This window comes from Cuculus canorus, chromosome 1 (genome assembly GCF_017976375.1).
Source record: "Cuculus canorus isolate bCucCan1 chromosome 1, bCucCan1.pri, whole genome shotgun sequence".
NCBI classification, from domain to species: Eukaryota; Metazoa; Chordata; class Aves; order Cuculiformes; family Cuculidae; genus Cuculus; species Cuculus canorus.
Window position 1 is genome coordinate 92,912,271 of NC_071401.1, and position 20,195 is coordinate 92,932,465.

General features: G+C 39.1%; 1 pseudogene; it reads left to right on the top strand.

Annotated features, from left to right (window-relative positions):
* The first annotated feature begins 429 nt into the window (after positions 1-429).
* On the top strand, positions 430-19,404 carry LOC128851503 (histone H4 transcription factor-like; annotated as a pseudogene).
* The last annotated feature ends 791 nt before the right edge of the window (positions 19,405-20,195 follow it).

Consider the following 20,195-nt stretch of genomic DNA (forward strand, 5'->3'; position numbering starts at 1 on the left):
GGAGGCTATTTAAATTCTTAAAACTAATCCAGATTTCTGGGAATAATGCAGGTTAGGGAGTGGTCCTCTGAGCAGCTGAACTGGCAGATCTTTGAAGCTGGTAACGCAGGGAAGAGTAGGGGGGTGGAAAACCACTGAAAATGAGCCAGTACTTTTTAATAAAGTTTGCTATTGTTATACCTTTTCAGAGTCACGAGGAAAAAATGGAACTATTTCTCCTTAGTTTGTATTCCTGTTGCTTCCTTTATACTGACACAAATATACATCCAGTCGAGCAGAAAACTGATTTTAGCCATCTATCATTCCCCCCAAGAATTAGCTTTCAGTTACATCAGTTTTCTCATCAGTTTAGTGGTTATCTGTGCCAACCCCAGATTGGAAGGGGGAAAAAAGGGACGGATAGAACCAGCCCTGTTCAGCAGGAGCCCACAACGTCAGCCTAAAGTGACTGTGGAATTTCACCATTGGTAATGGTTTCTTTGGTTTTCTATGTGGAAAGAGGTTTTATGATACTGCAGAGGAGTTAAGTGAATGAAGGCACCCACAGCAGATGTTTGGGATGGTGATCATAGGATTCTTGCTGTATGGTCGTAATGAAAATGTTACAACATGTGGCTTTTAGCAAGATGTAAATGCTTGCAAAATATGGCCTTAGATTCTTAAAATAATGTGTCCAGTAATTAGAAGGGAAAAAAAAGTTTATGTTATCTAGGAGCCTATAACATTAACTTCTGTTTTTACAAAAGAAATTTACAGAAATGTAGTAGGATAACTAACTAAAACTCCTCTGTACTTCTGAAAAATGTAGGCAATGGCCCCTGGAAGCAAATTTAAGAACATTGAATTGATATTACCATGTGAATGGAAAGAATGCTGTTTCGTAGGGAAATGCATGGAGGAATTTTGTAATCATATTGCTGAACAGTTGGAAGAGTACCTACAGCAGCCCCTGGAAACAGAAGGTCATTTATGTCTCATCTGTCACACAGATTACATTGCAGTTTGGAACATTATTCCTAGCCTAGAAAATAATACTGACTTCAGTTTACCTCCACCACAAATGTTCAGGGCTTTTCTGAGGCCTCAGCTGCAGGAAGCCCTCAGACAAGGGCTTATACGTGCTTTTAGCTTTGTATCTGATCATCCAAGATTTTTGTTTGTATTGATAGCTATTCCTCATGTGGAAAAAGACTGAAGAGACTGGAGAGGTGATGTCATGAGAACTTCTGCTGAGGATTTTTTTCCCTAAGATTAGAGCCTTGGCAGGTGCAATCGTCCAAAACAGATTTTAGGAAGTTGGTTTTGAACGACAAGAGTTTTTCCCTTTCAGGGAACTAACCTGCTGCTGAAGAATTCTGAGTTTAATGTAGCACTTGTATAAATCTTTATAGAAAAACGGAAACTTCTGTTGTTTGTATGGTATTTGCTTTATTTGGGTATATACACTAGTATTATTTTATGATGGGTATTGTGTTTTACATCTTTTAGTAGTATTAAATTTACTTAAAAAGAAAAGAAAAAATCTGATTCTGCAGAAAATTATAGGCAGTCTCTGTGGATGTAATAATAATAATATACCAGACTTTTTAATATAGCTACTTTGGCTCTCGTGTATCCTGCTCTTTATTCTTAACACTGTAATCAAGTATAATTACAGGTGTAGACATTTTAATTAAAGGTGAATGAGATTTAATTAAAGATGAAAAAAGTAGAATTAGACCAACATTAACAATGTCTCCGTGACCTAAGCTGAAGAATATCATAGTATAGACCAGAGAAAATACTTATTTTTACACAATTTTCCTATTGAATCTATGAAGTGCCTCTCTGCAAAAAGTTGTCAATTAATGTACAAAGCACTTTACTATTGCTGCAGTTCTGAGATAGTGGAAAATCTGTTTGCTACTGAGATTTGCAAGTTTTATCTAGTGCATTATCACTAGATAGCAATTACCAGCTTCTCTGCTAATGTTACTTAGAGACTGTGAAGTTACTACAAATGTAAGCACTGTTGTCATTCTCAATCTTGTAGCACACGGTTGCAGATTTCATGTAGTGTTCTTTAAAAAGTTACCTCTTTATTCAGCCTAGTTCAGCACCGGTGTTGCTGAAAAAGTTGTGCATTTGGGGTAAAAGATCCCAGAGAGCTGATAACACGCATCAATTTTCACAGCTATCACACCAAATTGAAATTTGTAGACTCTCAGTTAAGGGCACTGCACCACGATTCGCCAGCATGTTTGCAGAGCAGCCATAGTGGGTATCAATTACCAAACGCTTCGGAGCGGTTTGTTTGCTGATGGGAGAACTGTGATGTAAGTGAAATACATTGAGATATTGCTTTTTTATTTCTTTTCCTAACTTCACCGCAGCATTCTTTGGATTTGACTCAGTATTGGGAGTTCTTGCTCAATCTTACCTCTGAACATTGTTTCCTGCTATCTTTATAAGTAATACATGAACATTGTTGTGGAAGCATTCATAAAAATGTAAACAGCATGTTTGCGTACCATCTGCAACATCAGATTCAAATTTTTTTTGTGGTGACTGAAATGATCTTTTTGACAAAGATGTAACTTCTCTTGTATTTTAAGAGCATATAGGCAAAACTTTAATATAGCCAGTTTAATGCTAAAATAATGAACTTGGTAGTTTGTAGACAGGTCCAGAGTGTTTATTGTTTGTCTGAAGAAGGGCAACAGAATATTTGATGTTTCCTTGGTCAGTTTTTGCTTTGTTGTTTTCTTTACTGGGGCAGACCTTCGACATTTAGAGCAGGCTGTTCATATAAGTCTGATGTCCAAATGTGGCCAAGATTGGTTTCAACTAAAAATGGTTTGTATCTTGACCACTTTTTGGTGTCCTTATTAAATGAAATCATTATCCATTCAATTTTGACTGTGCTATTTCTGCATGGAGTAAACCAAGATGATTAACAGTTGCTGTCTTTTTTTTTGACAACATGTACATGAATAGTGCTGCCTATATAAACTTCTTTTTCTGCTTCTTGGAGGTGTTTATTCCTGATCAGAAGTGGCTTCATATTGATATGACATTACAGGGAAGCACGTTCTATATCCCTGTTGGCCTCAGAACCTCAACTGTTATTTATGGCTAGTGAGCGTTACTTGTGCATCCACCAGTGTGATGCCTTGCAGATGATATTTTTTTACCATCTCCTTTTGTGTAACTGTTGAGCAAGATGCTTTTCAGAGGAAGTGTTAGGAAAAAAATCTGGTCTACATTCATTTTTTCATGTTGTATAAGTTTTTTGTTTCATTTCAGTTGAATGATATAACTGAAAACAAAGTATTGGCAATGAAGAAGCAACTGAAATGTGTTGTATTGAAAAATAAGAAAAATTGTAAAACTAAATAGTCTTGCAAACCTCATATGGGCAAGTCTGATGCAGGTTTAGTATGCTGAACTACAAATCAAAACAAAACTTCAATGTTTTTTAGAGGCCTTTGATCCTTATTTTTCTTATGTCTCTCTAGGCCTTGCAGTGATTCATGGGTCACCATCCTTAAATCCTAGTTCTCTATTATCTATGACTTTTTCATATCAAAGTCGTGATCAAATTAATTTATGAAATAAACTATGCTTTTTGAGGTTATAAACAAATACCAATGAGGATGCAAGGGAATGTCAGACTCGTGGTGCTGTACATAGGTCTTGTATTCCTCACGCGCATCACATCTTTGAATTAGAATCAGTGTGATATTTGAGTAAAGAAAATGCAGTGATGGAGTGAAATTACTTTTGTTTTCTGATGGTGGTTATAGCCTATGCTTTTCTTTGCTAACCTTCTCCTTACTAGGTCTAAAGTTTTTTTCAAGTTCCTTTTAATATTTCAGCTTACAGATTGCTTGTGCCACAGCATATATAAAAGGTGAATGCCTCTTCATCTGTGTGTCATTAGTGGACAGAATGTCTACAAACATCCATCTGGCTCTAAATTTAGATTATCTATAGTGATATAATGCTTTGATACCCAACTCTTCATTGATTTTTTTTTACATGAAATAAGGAATGACATAAAAATCCAAGGGTGAAGTTTATAGAGAGAGCTAACACTGCTGTTGAGTTAGTTTGTGAGAAACTATGTCTCTGTAAATAAATGCTTTTATTTACTAGTGGTTTAAACGTGAAAGTACCCCATTCTCTTCTTTTTAAAGCTATAAGCCTGAACATGTACTATAGAGCATTATTTATGATAACTTTTGAATTGTTTGCATAGTTTGATTACAAACCATTGTTACAAACAAATCTTATTGCCATTATGTCTAATAGCTTATAGAAATAATTTCTTAACAATATCTATTTTTGTTATTAATGCTTTTTAATAGATAACACTCAGTCTTGACTCACATACTGCTAATACTGGTCTATTTATTTTTTAAAAAAAAGAAGTTCAGGAAAAACTCCAGAGCCCTCAGAATTTGGTTTTGCTGCATCTGTCAGTAAGCAGTCTTTTGAAAAAGGTGCTTAAAAACAGAAGAAAAATCTTCCTGTTAATTGATTTCATGTTCCAGTTTTCATTTATGTAAGTGGGCAGTTTTGGCTGATGGACTCCTTTAGACCATAGCATTTTGCTAAATCTTTTTATACATGTTTTTTCAAGTTCAAACTATGTTTTGAATTTTATTAATTAAAAGCATATTTCCCAACTTAGTAGGCAGGCTAGACTACACCTAGGAGGTGGGGTAGGGCACACGGCAAAAGAGAAGAATTTTGAGGGTAGAGAAAACTGCTTACCCTTCCCACCTTCCTGCAAATATGTTCCCACAGTTATGAATATAATTCTCTTTGAAAATCACCCATACACTTTCCCTCGACTTTTATGGTGCCTCCTACTGTGTCAGATTCAGTTTCCCCAAAGGTAAAGCTTCTGACTCAGGCAACAGCCCTAAAAACTTCTCTCCTCTCCTATTTACATATAAAGAAATATTCAAGAAAGTTCCGGCAAAACACTTAAAGAGACGGTGCCAACAAATTAAAATGGGTTTAACACCCATATGGTGACTCTGATTAAGCGAAGAGGTTTTCGATCACTGTCTAGCTCAATACTTTTAGTTGATTCACCTTAATATGCCTGTATGTTTTCATGTATACAAGACCTTGTATTTCTCAGATCGTGTTTCAAGCCCTTCAGAGGAAATAAGGGCTTGTCTCCCCGAGGGAATTATTGTGAAATACATTGGACTATTCATTTAAAATGCAGCAGTTTGCCTGCATTAACTCCTCATGTGAATGCTCTGTTCTGGACACAGAATGCCTAGCAGCTTAGTTTAATCCATTCTACTAATATTAGGATGATTAAAAATGGATAATGCTAAATAAGTTTTCCATTTATGTATTTTTCTTTAAAAAAAATCCAAGCACTGCTTAAATTTTAATCAACTGTACATTATTGACAGTGGCAATATCAGCCACTGTCATCAATCAGGAGTTTCTCCTGTTTCCCATTTCCTCTCCCCAGTGCTTTGGTTGAAAGCCAGATCAATTCCTTGTCCCAATTAAATGTGTAGCCTTGCAAAATTGTGCCAATGCAGCAGAGAGGTTACGGGATTAAATCCTTTGGAACTGAGAGGAGTGCTTTGAATTGTGGCTGATGACAGTATGCAGTTGAATGATGTGCCCTGTGTTACTTGAAGAAAATGCAATATGCTCTCTACTTTCACTCTGCAGGTGTAGATTTTTGTGGAGTGAGGCAGAGGCTAATTAAGGTTTAGTTCCCCCTTGTCACATAAGTACTGACTCTTAGAGTGCTGTGTCCATAACACCCAATTCAGTTTAATCATCGTGCAGCCTTCCCATTTCTGCTGGAATTACCTGCACTGCCCTCATAGCCATCTCATGAGTAGGAGCAGGCAGAAGTGAAGGGAGGGGAGAAGGTGAAAATATACCAAAGAAATAAATCGACAGAAATACTTTAATAGGCACATCCTTCCCCAAAGAATGGGTAGCATTCACTCAATTAGTCTAGACAGACTTTTCAACTAATAGATGGTAGGTGAAAATTCAGGACCTGTTTTGTGCGGTGGATACTGCAGAATGTTCTACATTTTTGTAGTTGGTGTAATTGTCTCTGTGTTGGGGTGAGTTAATTAAATGTTACTGTAATATTTACTACTGTCTGTTTGGTTTCTAAAAACACTTAATTCTATGTTCCTGTCAGTTGATTTCCTGCCAAAATTATCTTCTCTTCTCCGTGTTTCTGTTTTGGCATTAGGTTGCCTTCAATAACCCAGTGTGGTTTTTCCAACATGTTGCTATTCATGTCTATTCTACTGTGAAAGAAACTGTTAGAGATCAGAAGAAAACTTATTATTGTCACTGGAAGGGTAGTTCATATTTTGAAATAGAATTTTTTTATGTATTTCACTGCAGTGTTTCTTGAGCAGCCTGGTCTAGTAAGAGGTGTCCCTGCCCACGGCAGGGAGATTGGAAATGGATGATCTTTAAGGTCCCTTCCAACACAAACCATTCTATGATTCATAAAATTCAGGTAGTGCTACATCTTGCAACTTGTAGGAGACCTTCAGGTATTTTTTCTTCTATCTTCAATAGCTGCATAAACATTTCTATTTTATAGGCACCGTGTTTTAAGCAGAGTAGTTCCTGTCATCTATGGGACTGAACACTCTCAACTCCCAGTTAGTCTAAGCCGAGAATTAGTTTTGAACAGGGTTGGGTTTTCTTATAATTCTGCCTGTGACTGATAGTTCACATACAGTTCAAACAGACTTTTCACTTACATTCTACCACTTGGGATAGGGGTCATCTCCATCACAATAACCCTTCATGGTATGCTTACTCTTTTCTTCCCCTCATCTGTTTCCTTCAAATCAAGGGAAGCACACCTATTGCCATCCTTGTTTTTCTCAACTCTGTGGTGACAAAGAGCAATTTTAATACATTCTCTCTATTGCTAGCTACCTCTTGTGTTAAAATTATTGTCATGGCTTCAAAGCTGATGTTCTGCCCTTGGCTCTATTGTAGAAGCCACATTCCATTGACAGTCTTTCATAGCAGATGCCTTAATTGTTTGAGTAAGGGCTAAACTATGGACTGCCATTTGATGTGCATGCCATTCAGCTTCAGACCTACAAAGTGTATGAGCAGAACCTCTCTGGGAGAAAAAAGTTTCTGCTGAAGAATAATGAGACAACTTGTGGGACTCTGATCCTGGAACAGACCAGTCTGTGCTCACTTTGAACAAATCAATTTGTCTGTGTTTTGTAAAATGTATCAACAAAGTCCAGGTTTGATTGGAATCCTCTAAGTGAACCCTTCCAGATATGTGTCTTTTCGATTCATGGATTAAAGTTACTTTCTGGGTTACCTATTCACTGCCACGATGACAAAATCCTGTCAGTGGATGCAAAACAACATCGCTTGGTTCCTTTCCCTCTTGAGATTAGCTGACAGATTCACACTTTTTTGAATGGAGAACTCACTGCAGTGACCTGATAGTGTAGAATCTACAGTCATCAGAGGAATAAAAGTCACACATCGGTGTGATCATAACTTTAGAAAATATAGCCCATTATGTCAAATGAAGGGATTCCTCTGACTTTATAGCCTATATAACAGAACTGGGAAAGGGAAACGCAGAAGAAAACAAATACGGCATGTCTTCAAATATGTTTAAGAAATGACCTGCTGTTAGGAACAGGGAAATCATCTGTCCTCCGTGTCTGTGTTAGAAAGCATGAGAAATAACAAGCCTCAGTTGCAACAGGAGAGATGCAAGTTTGAAGTTAGGAAAGTCATTTTCAGTAGGGTGTTTTAAAATGCTGTAGCGGTTGCCTGTTGAAATAAGGAGGTTGTCTGTCGCTGGGAAACTGATAAGACTTCTTTCGAGACCAAGGTATAATTGACCCTGCTTCCGACCAAAAGAATAGGTCCTGGGTTTTATGTGTCCATTTTAGTCTGACATTCAGGGTAGTGCTATACACTTGAAAGTGACACACAGAATGATGTGTCCAGGCAATGAAAGACAACTTTTCACCCATCCCCCTCCAAACTTAAGAAGCAAGCACAGGCCAGTAAGGTCTCATCTCTGTGGGGAAGCAGTTGTCATGGAACTGGGACAACAGACGTAAAGCGGTCAGTCTTTTCCAGGGACCTTCGGTATACTAGCTGGTGGTCTGAGCTGGTCTGAATTTGTGAGGGTACAGCAAGAGTGGGCTGCTTTGCAGGGAAGACAAACTGGGACTTAAGAGTAACAAGCAGGCAAGGACCTCGCTGACAGGGTGCAGTCTCACAGAACCCAAACAAAAAGAACGGAGCGTATCTGGTGGTGCCAGCCAGAGTCAGCACTGTGATAATTAGCCAAGTCTGATGTGACAAGACGGTCTGAGGTCAAGCCAGGAAGTCCAGATAGCAAATCGGAGGCAGGGCCAGTGAAGTACAAGGCATTGTGCAGCACAGCTATCTGTGGGGTGGGCAACTGCAGCTACCAAGCTAGAGAAAGCAGGGGGTGTGAGTGGAGGTCCTAGATGAGGCTTCTCATTGTTCTTTCTCACTTTCTCATCTTTCTCAAGATGCCAACGGCATCTTGGCTTGTATCAGAAATGGGGTCACCAGCAGGTCCAGGGAGGTTATTCTTCCTCTGTACTCGGCACTGGTGAGACCGCACCTTGAGTACTGTGCTCAGTTCTGGACCCCTCACCACAAGAAGGATGTTGAGGCTCTGGAGCGTGTCCAGAGAAGAGCAACGAAGCTGGTGAAGGGGCTGGAAAACAAGTCGTATGAGGAGCAGCTGAGAGAGCTGGGGTTGTTTAGCCTGGAGAAGAGGAGGCTGAGGGGAGACCTTATTACTCTCTACAACTACCTGAAAGGAGGTTGTGGAGAGGAGGGAGCTGGCCTCTTCTCCCAAGTGACAGGGGACAGGACAAGAGGGAATGGCCTGAAGCTCCGTCAGGGGAGGTTCAGGTTGGATATCAGAAAAAAATTCTTCACAGTAAGAGTCATTAGGCACTGGAACAGGCTGCCCAGGGAGGAGGTCGAGTCGCCTTCCCTGGAGGTGTTTAAGGAACGGGTGGATGAAGTGCTGAGGGACATGGTTTAGAGAGTGTTAGGAATGGTTGGACTCGATGATCCAATGGGTCCTTTCAAACCTTGTGATTCTGTGATTCTGTGATTTAAGAACACCCACACAAGAAAAAGTAGTAGTATGTCCTACTTGTGGAGGAATGCTCTCCAATAAGACTAAATATTTTGATCATGCAAAGAGACAAGTTTCAGAAGATAGGAAGTAGATATGCTCTTATTTCTTTTTATATTTCCAGGAGATTTTACTTTAAGGTTCTTTGGGATAATGTGCATGTATAATTTCATAAATATTTCTATTTTTCATATAAGTCAATTACAGGAAAGCAGAGTTTACTCCAGGAAGGCAGTTGTTTTCATAAAGCATAGAGGTTCTCTTGACTTTGCATGTCTGATGAATTAGGGTAATGAAAGTGAATGGTAGAATGTCCTTAGATCCGTGTTTCAGCAGAAAAGCCATTCTCTTGGCAGCAGTGACATCACTCTGCCTCTCTTCCCTTGTTGCCCATGGCACAGTGACATTACACTGACCCTGGGAAATTGCCTGTGAGTGGAAAAAGTTTTGATTATTGAAGAGAGAACCTCCCCAGGAACCAGGCTTGGACTATAAGATCTCTGCAAGTAATCCTAATGAGCACTGAACTACTTTCAGGTGAAACAGCAATTTCTTTCTCTTCAGTTTTGCTTTTCCAGTATTTTCTTTACCAGAACGCTGACTACTTTATAGTTGGCATGCTTTCCTGCATGCTAAAGAAGACAGGAGAAGTGGGGGTTTTTTTGTGGTTTTCTGTGCTTGGAATATATCTAGGAACTGTGGGTGTTTTGGTGATGGAAAGTAGGTGCATTCTTGGTAATTGACAGAAGAGCTCAAATTTCAGACTGTTAGTGTTTTGAATAGGTTACTATTCTGTTTAGGATAAAATTAAGTAACTGATAAATAAGCCTTTTCATTAAGCCTAAACTAATTTTTTTTTTTTTTTCTGAAGGGTATTGGTATGAAGAAGAGTACTGAAACTGTCTCAATGCTGTGTTAGCTTATTCAGGAAACTGGCAGCTATAGGTTATTAATTAGTTAATCTTTCATAAGTTATTTGTATTGTCATAAACAATCTATATTTAAATTCAGAAAAAACTTTTGTTTGCCGGAACTGTCAGAAACATTTTGCCGATGAAAGGCTCCTACAAGATCACATGAGGGGACATGGTAAGTAAGAGCTTTTTAATACACCATACTTTTCTCAAGGTCACCTTGCACAGAACAGGTTTGATAAACTGTGGAGTTGTTCTAAGTATTGTTCTATCAGCTAAAAAAGTTAATACAAGAAACTAGAATCACAGAATCGTAGAATGATTTGCGTTGGAAAGAACCTTAAAGATCAGCCAGTTCCAATCCCCCGGTGATGGGCAGGGACACATCCCACTAGATCAGCTTGCTCAATGCCCCAACCAACCTGGCCTTGAACACCTCCAGGGAGGGGACATTCACAGCTTCCCTGGGCAATATGTTCCAGTGCCTCACAATAAAAAATTTCTTCCTAATATCTAATCTAAAGCTCCCTTCTTTCAGCTTAAAGCCATTACCTCTCATTTTATCACTGTGCTCCCTGATAAAAAGCCCCTCCACAGCTTTCCTGTTAGGCCCCCTTTAAATACTGAAAGGCTGCTATAAGGTCTCCCTGGAGCCTTCTCTTCTCCAGGCTGAATAAGCCACACTCTCTTGGCCTGTTCTTGTATGTGGGAGGGGCTCCAGCCCCCTGATCATCTTTGTGGTCCTCCTCTGGACTCTCTCCAACAGATCCATGTCCTTCTTGTGCTGAGGACTCCAGAATTGAATGCAGTACTGTAGGTGAGGTCTCACAAGAGCAGAGCAGAGGGCGAGAATCACCTCCCTTGACCTACCTTGGTCATGCTTCTTTTGATGCAGCCCAGGATATGGTTGGCCTTCTGGGCTGCAAGCGCACAGTGCTTGAGGCCTTGTTAAGCTTCTCATCAACCAGCGCCCTCAGGTCCTTCTCCTCAGGTCTGCTCTCAATCCATTCTCCATCCAGCCTGTATTTATGCTTGGGATTGTGCCCCGACCCGTGTGCAGGACCTTGCATATAGCTTTGTTGAACTTCATGATGTTTGCACTGGCCCACCTCTTGAGCGTGTCAACGATGTCATTCCTTCCCTCCAGCATGCTGACCACAGCACACAGTTTGGTGTTGTCAATAAACTTGCTGAGAGTGCTTTCAATCCCACTGTCCATGTCTCCGGCAAAGATGCTAAACCAGTGCTGTTCCTAGTACCAGTCTCTGCGGAATGCCACTTGTCACTGGTGTCCAGGTGGACACTGAGCTGTTGACCACAACTCTTTGGGTGTGACTATCCAGCCAATTCCTTATCCACCACATGGTCCATCTGTCAAATCCATATCTATCCAATTTAGAGACAAGAATGTCACGTACAACAGTGTCAAATGCTTTGCACAAGTCCAGGCTGTTGATATCAGTTTTCTTCCCTTATCCACCAATGCTGCAACCCTGTCATAGAAGGCCATCAAATTTGTCAGACACAAATTGCCCTTAGTAAAGCCATGTTGGCTGTCACCATTCATCTCCCTATTTTCCATATGCCTCAGAAGAGTTTTCAGGAGGATCTGCTCCATGATATTGCCTGGCATAGAGGTGAGACTGACTGGTCTGTAGTTCCCTGGGTCTTTCTTTTTTCCCTTTTTAAAAATGGGGGTTATATTCCCTCTTTTCCAGTCAGTGGGAACTTCATCAAACTGCCATGACTTATCAAACATGATGGAGAGTGGCTTAGCAACTTCATCCTCTAGTTGTCTCAGGACCTGCAGGTGCATCTCATCAGGTCCCATGGACTTGTGCACCTTTAGGTTCTTTATATGGTCTTGAACCTGTTCTTCTACAGTGGGTGGTTCTTCGTTCTCCCAATCCCTGTCTTTGCCTTCTGTGACTTGGATGGTGTGGCTTGAGCCTTTGCCAGTGAAGACTGAGGCCAAAAAGTCCTTGAATACCTCAGCCATCTCCACATTCCAGGTAACCAGGTCTCCCATTTCACTCTGGACAAGGCCTACATTTTCTCCTAATCTTCCTTTTATCACCTATGTACCTACAGAAGTTTTTCTTGTTGCCCTCGATGTCTCTGGCCAGATTTAATTTTATCAGGGCTTTAGTTTTCCTAACCTGATACCCATTTACTCTGACAATTTCTATGTATTCTTCTCAGGCTACCTGCCTTTGCTTCCACCCTCTATAGGGTTTTTTTTTTTTCTTTTTTTTTTGTATTTGAATTGGTCCAACAGTTTCTTGTTCATCCATGCCAACCTCCTGGTGTTTCTGCCTGACTTCCTTTTTGCCAGGATGCATCACTCCTGAGCTTGGAGGAGGTGATTCTTGAATATTAAACAGCTCTCTTGGGCCCCTCTTCCCTTCAGAGCTTTATCCCATGGTACTTCATCAAGCAGATCCTTGAAGAGGCCGACGTCTGTTCTCCTGAAGTCCAGAGCAGTGAGCTTGCTGCATCCCCTCCTCACTGTCATAAGGATCTTGAACTCCATTTCATGATCACTTGCAGCCAAGGGTCCCCTTGAGCTTCACATTCTGCACCAGCCCCTCCTTGTTTGCAAGAACAAGGTCCAGCATGGCACCTCTCCTTGTTGGCTTTTCTGTAACTTGAAGAAGGAAGTTGTCATCAAAGCAATCCAGGAATCTTCTGGATTGCTTATACCCTGCTGTGTTATCCCTCCAACGGATATTGGGGTAGTTGAAGTCCACCATGAAGACCAGGGCTTGTGGACATGAGGCTGTGCCTCTGTCTATAGAGGGCCTCTTCCACTCAGTCTTCCTGGCCTGATGACCCCCACTATAGTGTCACCTGTCCCTCCCCTCTCTTTAATGCTGACTCATAAACTCTCAGTCAGCTCCTCACCCGTCCCCAAGTGGAGCTCCATGCATTTTGGCTGGTCATTGACATAGAGGGCAACACCCCCTCCTCATGTCCTCTGCTTGTCCTTCCTAAAGAGCCTGCATCCTTCCACTCCAACACTCCAGGCATAGGAGCCATCCCACCATGCCTCCGTGGTGCCCTGCAGGCATGCACATGCTTCTAATGCCTCTTGCGTATTCCCCATGCTACTGAGGCTTTGTGTAGGACAACTGCGTTACAAATGCTAGAAGGTAAGAATTTCATTGCCAGTCCCTATAAAGCATGGCAATTCCCTTCTTCATGCCTTCTGATAAAAAACTTTAAGGGGCTTTTCTATTTTGCAGATGTTTCTTCTTCACTTGCATCTCTGTTTACTTGCTTTCAGGACTAGAAGCCTGGTGAAAGCCAAAACTGTGTTTCAGCTTGGGCTGCAACTCTGGTCACCTTGCAGTGCATAAACGGCCTCGCTCAAATGGTGTAGTCCTTTGTTAACCTAACCACAATCTCCCTGAGGTCCCCAAATTATTCCCACGAGTTATACTACAACAGCTATGACTTGCTGGGAAAGAATCCTGGAGCATCTAAGCACAAGGAAACTCGTGATATTGCTGTTGGACATACAGGAAATGCAGAAGCGGAGAAGCGGGTGGGTCTTTGCTTTGGGAATAGGAATATTTGAACCACGTAGCCAGACCTGGGCAACACTCATTTAGATTGTATAAACAGACAAGTAACTTTGTGCAGACTTGCTCAGTCAGGGTAGATTCTACTCTCTAGTTGCATTCTTAAGGAAACGCGATTTTTCACTGTCTGCAAGTCAGCACATTGATGCTTCACAACTATGCATTTGATTTGGTGCTTACTGTGAGCTACCAGCACTGACTGTGTTGTATTTAAATGTCTTTATGGTTGATGTGGATCTGATTAAAATATCTTAATTTTTATATTTTATATTAGAAAATAGAGAATGATTTTTTTTTTCTTTTCTAGATTAGTTTTATTCCTTTCTCTCAAGGTGATTTTGCATAGAAATTGGAAATAAATAATATTTAATATTTGGTTTGTTTTGTGTTTATCAGCTAGTGAGTCAGTTTAAATATGCAGATAATTAAGATGGATTAAGACAGATTAAGACACACATGAAGATAGATTTGATATATTAAATAAAACACATGGCTAACTGAACTATTTGTTTCTGGTCACTCTGGCTGCAATGAAACCTCTGTGAACTGTACAGTTTGCTTGACTGTCCTTGTTCCCTGATAATTCAGACCATGTTCTGTTTGCTCAGCAGGGAAAATCACAAGGTGGCTGGATCTAGGAACAAGGATGATGTGAACCTGTGTTGCGTCCCAATAAGCCCCAGCGAATCAGCTGCAATGTCAGCTTGGCTGATGGAGCTGGGAGGCATTCTTGTGTCCAACTGCTTAGGCACAACCTAAATGCCTTCAGATATTACAGCCAGTTACTTCCTTGGTTTATGATTCAGCTTTCTTTAAAAATTCTGGCAGCATACATGTCTGCATGTTAGAGAAGACTGCCAGGGCAGACATGACATTTTCAGATTCTTACCCCAGCATACTTCATAATAGCTTGCTAGTATGGATAAATACTGAAGTTTTCTTTTAAAGAGCTTACCTATCTATAAGAAATTGTTCTGAAATAAGATGTAATGTGAATGCAAATGCTATAGATATTCTGAAATCACTCCCTAAGTGGATGCGTTTACATGCTAGACATATAAGTAAACTGTTGGATACTCTCATTTCAAGAGATTGCTGAACTTCACTGATGCGATTGTGCAAATTAAGTTATTCTACACTAGTTTTCCACATGAAACTATTTATTTTAGGGAGGAAAAAAATCATTTTTCCTCATTTAAGACAAACTGAGGAAACGTACCTATGCCAGAATTGATTCCAGAATAGTTATAGTACGTTATATTTATTTCCTCTTTTGAGAAAACATGAGCACTTCAACTCATGCATGTTTTTCCTTGGCCACCTGTAAAGCACTGGGCTGATTATAAGTTAATGCACTACTTCAAAGCCCTAAGTATAACACATTTTGTCTAAATCCAAAACTTCATTATTGAGACACTTCCTACTGTATTCATCAGGTTGCTGATTCATATGCAGCAAAGCAAGCATTTGTTCATGTTAAGATGTTACAGTCCTGCCTGCCAACCTGCCAGAGGTTCGCTGCAGTTCCAGAGTCGGCAGCTCAAACCCATGTCTCAGCCATTGCAGTTTGTAGTCTGGCAGCTTAGCAAGCATCTAGCATTACTGTGCCTTAAGCAAATATATCTGAATGTGAAATAGGGAGGTGGAGGACAGACACATATTTTTTTCTGCCACCTTTTTAAGAGTGTTAATACCTTAAACAGTAAAAGTAGATTTGTCAGTGCTTGTTTGTCAGAAAGCCTCCAGACAACATCCACCTTTTAGAAATCCTCCCAAAGTGCCAAGGGCAAGACGGTAATAATCCTTTTTGCTAGAGCCTAGAGAGTGAAATGTGATCCTCTACATCTTTTTCCCCTTACTATTTTTTGAAAGTAACTTGAAGCATTGTAAGACTGACCATTATTTCACTACTCTCTTTATTGTATCTGCATTCCATTTTTATGTCTTTTATTTTTCTTTGTATATTTTATTCCCAAATGTATTATAATCTGTTAATTTTGTCACATGTCATAGCAGACTATGTCCTGGTGAAGTTGTGATACAGAACTTAAAGTATCTTTTTTTCTACTATCTTTTCTAGTTAATCATGTTACATGTGCCTTTTGTGATATGATATGCACAAGTATCTCCTCAATGAAAGCACACATCAGATTCTGACACTGTGATGAACATCCTTTCCATTGTCACCTCTGTGGCAGCAGGTAAGAAAATTTGAGGCTTGTAGCTACCTGAGCAGAACTGTAGAATCAAGTTATTGTTTTACATAGCAGGTATTAAAGAAAGAAAAGATATCAGCCATAAAAATAATCAACTGTTCAATGAAGAAATCTAACAGATTAATCTGCTGTTCATCTGCTATCAGCTGTTGAGGCATTGTAGTTCATGAACTTCTGGTGCAAGTAGGATTGGTGTGTTGAAAAGTGAATTTTCTTGACAAGACTGTGTACTACAAAATGGTCGTAACAACAATTTGCAACGTGTAGCAGTACTGTCTTAAACTGTGGGTTTTGCCATTCTAAAATGACTGCTGGCTCTTTGCTAGGAGAGTCACAGTCTTCTCCATTGGGTGATTTTTCTACCACAGGCTTACTGTACCTTCTGCTGTCTTGCACTCTCATTTTTCTGTGATTGTTTCTTTTCTGCTTCCACCATATGATGCCACATAGCAGTAAAATACCCTCCTACCCTCCCAAAAAAATAAAAAAGTGGCATTGTGATGTGATCAAAAAGTTGCATGTATAAGTATATTTAAGCAAATGATGTTTAACTTTGACAGAGAAGATAAGAAGTCTAGCCTTTGTATACTGGAAGTGGGATAAAGTGAGTAAATATTTAAGTAATTTTGTGTTCACACTGTGGGTGGACAGAAGGAAACAATATTAATTTCTGGACCAGAGAGGATGAAGTGACTGATTGATAACGGACAAGAATTTTCTCTGTGTGAACAGAAAGAAAGGATGATGCTTTGCAACATGGTTGTAGAAAAATTACCTAGATTTGGTCATGGTATGGATGTGTGGGAAGAAAGAGAGAATGGAAAATGAAATCCAGAGCACATCAAAGAGATGTCTGCACTGTTCCCTTTTCACAAGTGGAAAAAATGAGGTAGAGAAGCGATTTACACATATTCTGCTTTCACTTGTCATTGTCAGAGCCAAAAATTACTACCTCCCAGTCCTAAACATTAACCACAAGACTATTCCTCTGTTCTATTATATCTGTTGTTTGTTTTACCTTGTTTTCAGTTTTAAGAACACATATGATCTGCATAAACATGTTGAAACACACAATGATTCAGATGCCTACAGCTGTGATGTTGAAGGATGTGGTTTTACTTCGTGGACTTTGCGAACTTTGAGACAGCATTACAAGCGAATGCATCTGGTTAGTATATTAAATAGCAGAATAAAACATATTGCTATAAATGAAACTAAAGTTTCAACGTTATGTATGTTTAGTTCTTGTGAATTATTGAGATGTTTCATTTTTACATGAAATCAAGTATTTATTTGCACACATTTCTGGAACTCCTGCATGTATTATGCAAATATCTGACTCATATCCTTAACAAGAGATTTTGCGTGCTTACCTTAGGTGCATGCAGTTGCATACTGACAGTCTTGAACTCTGGCTGCACGACCCCCCTCCTTTTTTAACAAACAAACCAACCAACACAAAGAACACGCCAATCCTAATCTCAATAGCAAAATATTTCATAGAACCATAGCATCATCAGGTAGGAAAAGGCCTCTTGGATCATCGAGTCCAACCATTCCTATCTGCCACATTTCAGGGGTTAAAAGCCAATGTCACCTTTCTCCTTGTGTTGGTACTCCATCCCTAGAACTAATATGTTACCTGAAAATAGAGAAACTATAAGATGTGTGAGTTTACATCACTTCTAATCAGGTGAATCTGGAAACTACATTAAAATATAGTTTTGATTGCTATAGTTTATGCACGCTTGTTACCTGTTTCTTCAGCTTTCTGAGTTAGGATCACTGCTATGTTATGAAATAGGAAATTGTGTATCACACTGCAATTGAAGATATCTGCAGTACTGATGTCCAATGCAATTCCAATTCCCATGTTCATTGGGTCTCCTTAATCAGACAAGTTCTAAAACCCACAAATTTTAAACATTTGTGTTTAACTTCAAAAAAAGTTAACTTCAAAAAAAGCTTTTCAGCTGTATAGTATGGTTTTTCCTCTTTCAACAAAGGATTAATTTTTGTCACATATATGCATAAGCCTTTGATAACTCTAATAGTCTTTCTTTCCAAGAGTAGTGCGTTCTGAAAGACAAATGTCACATCTGTCAGAAATGTTTCTCCTGGAGTTATATATTGACCCTACATCTTTGAAAAGCTCATAAACTCAGCAGTCATTCTCATTTCAGGTACGTTACCAGTTTGTTCTTGTTCAGGTCATAAAGTACTTTTTAAAAAACATGTTGTTTAAGAGATCCAGATAATTAATTTAAAAGTTTCTTAAGTTTGGTTCAGTTTTAAACATTTCAAGTGTGAAACAGCTTACTACTTAGGTTTCACACTCATGATGGAAAACTTAGTGTAAAGATGGTTAAGGCAAGGAAAAAAGTCTTTTTGCTTTTATAGCTTTTACATTGTGAAATTCCGTAGCCTGGATTGTTAAAAGAAGTTTTTTGAGCTTGCAAATTGTATCCAGCAAAGACAGTACATAAATATATCAGTAGCTTCTGTAATATAAAAAAAGCCATTCTTTCCATTTTGGGACAAGAAAATCTGGCAAAGAAAATATGTAATTATGAGTAGGTATCTCCTTGGAACCCTCTTGTGCTGTTCCTTCACATAGAGTGTCTTTTGTTTGAGTGCCATCTAATAAATAGCGATCTAAATCGTATTTTAATTGCTAACATTCTCAGTTTTAGCCGTCTGAGTAGATGTTATTCTTATTTTCTCCTGCAAATGCTATGTTTGCAACTTGTATTTTCAGTATTTTCCATTTTACCCCCTTAGATATAAAGAAGATGATGAGAGTCATATGAGTTTGAATTTAGCAGGATATAATGCTGTCATGGGTTTAGGTCAGGCTCATAACGACACGATGGTAACAAGTAAATCTTCACCAAGTCAAAATAATTTTGAAAAAGAAGGAGGGGACCTTTATTGAAGACGCACTTTCATACCAGAAGTACTTTTCACACAGCTTCAGCCATGGTCACAAGCTTTTGGAGAGAATGTTCTGGTAGAAACAGAGAATTCTATGCCACAGCCTGTGTATTCTGAGCTTCAGATGGTTGTACAACTGTTTGAAAACTATTGTACTTCTGCTGAAGCTGATGAAGCAACACCAATAAATGTGAAGGAGAAGCTAGCAGAAATGGAACCGGGCTTGGGAATTCAGATAGCTTTCCAGATAAACAGCTTTTTTTAATCGATATTTGCTGTGGAAAATGTACTCCTCGGAAAAGGTTTATTTTTTTAAACAAGATACGTTTGAAAGTCTTCACTTCTATCCTTGTCAAACCTTGTATATAATGCTGTTTTCTCAACCTTCATGTTAAATTATTCTAATACGTTTAGAGAATACAGGCAAGATGCACACATATTATGCACATATAATACTTCAATTTATAGCCTTTTAGAGAATAAATTTTGAAGTTCTGTGTTTTCTGTATGTCTGTGTCTGTGTCTGTGTCTGTATTTCTTATTACAAAAGCATAGCCCATAGGGAAATTGTTGAGCCAATGCATGAGACAAATAGTTTGAATTGGTAGGTAAAATATCCCATTTTTTATTATCCTGCTATATTATTTATTAGAAAACAGGTAACAACTTGTGGCATGTACATAAAAATTTCACAATTTTGATGGGTTTCTTAGCTTTACTTACTGACTTTAAAATTATTTCAAGAGTGATTACAGAGACTTTATATCATGATGGACTTCTAAGCTACAATATATTGTTAAAAGAATATTTTTAAATAAAAAAAAGGTTATATCCAAATAAAAGAGTTAAATGTATCCATCAAACTGACTTTAGGATTTATGTACCATTTGGTATAAAGGAAATTTTATAGTTATTTGTTGGGTACTGCAAGTGCAATGACAAGAAAGTAAATTAATAATATAGGCAGCTAAACATGTCTAACTGTATTTTCTTCAACAATTCCACGTAGCCATAGTTATTCTGACCTGTTAGAAAAGTGCTTGGCAAAGGCATTTATTTTGTACTTGTATAAAGGGTGTAGACAAAAGGACAGGTGTCTTTGATCACAATAAAAATTAATTACATTGCTTGAAACATGATTTAAAACAAGAGCTGAATGAACCCTCCAACTACAATACGTAAGGAGCAGGTTATACACAGAAGAAGGAAGCATTCAGTCATCTAGGAGACTACCTCACACCGTATTGTTACAGCTACTACAAGCTGGCACCCCTTGAGGACCCGGAGGTATTGTCTGAGTGCCGCCCCGCTCTGAAAGCAACTTTCAGCACATACACAGAGCAGTATTTCATCCCCACTGCTTACTGAATAT